We start from the raw sequence: 4,527 nt of genomic DNA on the forward strand, positions 1-4,527 counted from the left end.
TCAAAGCCCCGCCTTCTCAGGTTTGCATTAGCCCGATCGGAGTGGCTACTAGGAAATTTTCAGCTAAGAAATGCTTAATAGTTGATCTGTCATCACCACATAATTCCTCAGTCCCAAGCATTAATAGCTTAATCCCTCTTGACGAATTTTCTCTCAAGTACCAAGACATAGATCAGGCAGTCGAACTGATTAAAATCACGGGCCTAGGAGCCTGGCTTGCAAAAAATAGACATCACTTCTGCCTTCACTTCTGCAATTCCCCACATTATCCACCTCCTAGATGATTTTCTGGTCATTTCACCTCCCAAGGCAATCCCAGCCGCCCACATCCTTACAGTCCAAAAAGTTTTTTTTTTTCTGAGCTCGGGATCCCCATAGCTCAGGAAAAAAAACATGGGTCCCGCCACATCCATCGAGTTCCTCGGCATCAACCTAGACTCGGCTAAATTTCAGCTCTCCCTGCCCAAGGAGAAGATAGATAGAATAATACTCATCTCCTCCACCCTCCTTGGCAGCCCAAGCTGTTCTAAACGCGAACTCCTTTCTCTGCTTGGGCACATAATTTTGCAATGGGCATCATTCCACAGGGACGCCCCTTTATCTCGCATCTCCTAGCACTCGCATCTTTAGTTCACGCGCTCGAAGACCTCATTCCCTTATCCCACGCATGTCGCGACGAACTTAAATTATGGTTAACGTTCCTTAAACAATGGAATGGGCTTTCACTTTTCTACAACAAACTTGTTTCTTCTCCCATCGACATAACTATTTACAGACGCAGCCCCCTCAATCAGTTTCGGGGGTTTCTACCAAGAACATTGGTTCGCGTCCACATGGCCCCCCCAGCTGCAGGACTCAACCCAGTCCTCAGCTCTTTTCGAGCTCTACCCCCTCGTGGTAGCAGCCTTCCTGTGGGGGAACGATGGCTGCCTAAAGGTATCTTAGTGCATCAGACAACGAAGCAGTCGCTCAGTAGCATTAATAAAGGCCGCTCTCACCCTCCCCCCTCATGCCTCCTAGACGCGCTTCAACATGGATCGCAGCATGCCACCAATTTATAATACACCGGGCACGCCTATGTCTGTGGAAACCACCGTTAATTTCCCTGTCTCGCTTTCTGTTCAGAAATTCAGACGCTTGGCTCCAGAGGCGTGACCACCCCCCACCAAACCTCATCGCCACCAAAATATATATATATATATATAAAAAAATCCTTTCAAAATCAAAAAAGAAGTCAAGTCAGGCTTCATGATCGGGCCTTTCAATAACCCCCCCCCCCCCCCCCCCCCCTTCAAAACGTTTAGAGTCAGCCCAATCGGAGTGGCTAATATAAAATTTTCAGGTAAGAAATGCTTAATAGTGGATCTGTCATCACCACATAATTCCACAGTCCCAAGCATTAATAGCTTGATCCCTCTCGACAAATTTTCTCTCAAGTACTTAGACATAGATCAGGCAGAACTGATTAAAATCGCGGGCCAAAGGGCCTGGCTTGCAAAAATAGACATCACTTCTGCCTTCAAATTGATGCCTATTCATCCGGACTTTTGGCACCTGTTCGGGATCCGATGACTTGGAAAATACTATTTCGCCGTCCGTTTAACCTTCGGATGCAAAAGCAGCCCCCAAATTTTTGATATGCTATCTCAGTGGTTTTCAAACCGGTCCTGCAAGCATCTCTAGCACCTCACATTTTGTAGGTCTCCCTATATCTGACACACCCATTTCAGGTCTTGCAGTCTCTACTAATGAGCTGATGAGCTGAATCAGGTGTGATAGATAAGGGAGACACAGAAAATGTGCAGTGCTGGGGGTGCTCGCAGGACCGGTTTGAAAACCACTGTGCTATCTGAAGCCGTTTGCTGGATTTTGTCCAATATTTATGCAATTCCACACATTATCCACCTCCTAGATGATTTTCTGGTCATTTCACCTCCCAAGGCAATCCCAGCCGCCCGTATCCTCACAGTCCAAAATGTTTTTTCCGAGCTTGGGATCCCCATCGCTCAGGAAAAAACCATGGGTCCCGCTACATCCATCGAGTTCCTCGGTATCAACCTAGACTCGGCTAAATTTCAGCTCTCCCTGCCCAAGGAGAAGATTGATAGAATAATCCTTGTCTCCTCCACCCTCCTCGGCAGCCCAAGCTGTTCTAAACGTGAACTCCTTTCTCTGCTCGGGCACTTAAATTTTGCAATGCGCATTATTCCACAAGGATGCCCCTCCCGCCAAACACCGGCAACTAAACAACCTTAACTTTCTCCTCTCATGGTCGGAGAGACTTACCCATCTGGTGTTCGCGAGTATTGAACTCCCACCGGATGCTGATGAATGCCTCCTGGCCAGACAACTGTTACCTTTCCATGTTTTGGTCACCAAACTGATCTATCCAATACGTAAAGAATCAAGCTCTCAAGGGAGGCCGGCGAGAGCCTCCTTTCCATGTCTACGGTCGTCAAGGCTTACCGTCTTATGCCGTGAGTAGCGAGGTCCCATAATACGTCGGAGAGAGTCTCACGGCCACACAAACGTACCTTTTCCATTCTATGGCCTGCGAGGCTTACCCAGCCGATACAGTGAGCAGGAAATCCCTGTTGGATGCTGGTGAGAGCCTCCTGGCCACACAACTTTACCTTTTCCGTCTTTCATCCGGAGAGGCTTACCCATTTGATGCGTGTGCTCCCTTCGGATGTCGCCGAGAGTCTCCCGGCCACGCAACTTACCTTTCCATTCGACGGTAGGCGAGGCTTAACCGTCCGACGCCATGAGTCTCTACCTTCCGCCAAACGCTGGCTAAAAACCTCTCAACTACCCTCACATCTTTTAACCCCGCCTGGCGAGGCTTACCCGTCTGATGTGCGTGCTCCCTTCAGACGCCGACAAGAGTTATCCCAGGTGGGGTTTCCTTTTCTCTCTCCCTGTCCGGCGAGGCTTACCTGTCTGATGTGTGTGCTCCCTTCAGACGTCTGGCGAGAGTTCTCCCGGTCGGGTTTCTATACTCGCCAGCCGCAAGCGAGTCTCATCCATCCGATGCCGTGAGTAGTGATCTCCTGTCGGATGTCGCAAGACTTCTCCTTGTCGGTCAGCCCAAAGCTTTTTATCTGCCAAACTGAGAGGACCCAGATGTCCATTGTCCTGAGTCTTAATCTCCAATCGGAGGCTTCATGGGCCCTCTCGGTCAGCCATTTGCCCTTCGCCCACTGAATAGCAGGGGCTTGTCAGCCTGTAGGGCCCGTACGCCTACACCGTGACCTATTCCAGTCGAGGCAACTTGGGGCCTCCCGGTCGGGCTATACAATAACGCTTCTCCTCCTCATCGGCCAGTAGGGCTCACCTGTTCCAACACTGTGAGCTCCCGTTGAGCATCGGCTCGAGCCCTCCCAACCGGGCGCCCCAAACCACGTAGTCCAATACCAGCGGCCGGTAGGGCCTACCCTTCCAACTTATAAGTTGCTCCCACCGGAGTACGTAGGCTTTTCCAGCCTGCCAACCAGCTGACTTCTAAGGAAAATAAAAATTAGCCCCTGCCAGAAATCACAATGCTATTTTTGGGGGGCGTTCTTAATCTGGCGGCTGTCCTTTGTTCAGTTGCTTTTCGGGGGGGTACTCTAGCTTGGAGCCCTTCCCCGGACAGCACTCCAAATGTGCATTCCATACCTCAGCTAATAATGTGTAAGCGTGAACTCATGAAATGTTTTATTAACAAGGTTCGGGAGGAGCGCGTCAGATACTTAGCCTAATCAACACCGGTGGACCGCAATCAAGTAATCAATACCACAGTATAAATACTGCTGACTTACCTCTATCCACTGACGGTTTATCAGCATCCCTCCTCCACCCCATCTCATGACTTACCTCTATCCACTGACGGTCCGCTAGATAACACGTAGAAACAGCATCATTGTGGCGCTGATGACACAGAACGCGCACACACAGGCATCCGGTGATAGGGAGAGACACAGAGGCGATGATGACAAAGGCATTTTGAATAAATTGTTATTTTTGTTTTCTTTGCTTACATAAAGTGTTCCCGTTGCTTCATATAACCCAGACTGCATGTCTGATGGCAGATGGAGTATTCTGACAACGACTTTCATACCTTTCCTGGACCTTGACACTGTTATTTATTTAACAGTCTATGGGACAGTCTCAAGCCTCCAGGTTTTCATCCAAAATATATTAAATTGTGTTCTGAAGACGAACGTCCTCTGAATAAACACATTATCTTGTTAGCGAAAAGTAGCTGTATATTAGGGGGAAAATAGTTACTCTATTCGCGTTTGGCGTGAACGCAGCATTATGATCGCGTTCACTCGCACTCCACTCTGCACAAATCTGCGGGGCGTCACGGCTCAGACACGGGAACCGGAGCTGATCGCGGCCCTCTAGTCAGTGCTTGTGTTGGGATTGTTACCAGCACATTTCTGAACTGTCCCAGAAGCGGCTCTCCAAGGCGTTTATACAACGATCTGTCATGCCACATCAAAGACTGTCAAAACGCCATTTATTATTTGAATTTCCTGAGGA

Source organism: Cyprinus carpio, unplaced genomic scaffold (assembly GCF_018340385.1).
Source record: "Cyprinus carpio isolate SPL01 unplaced genomic scaffold, ASM1834038v1 S000000696, whole genome shotgun sequence".
Lineage (NCBI taxonomy): Eukaryota > Metazoa > Chordata > Actinopteri > Cypriniformes > Cyprinidae > Cyprinus > Cyprinus carpio.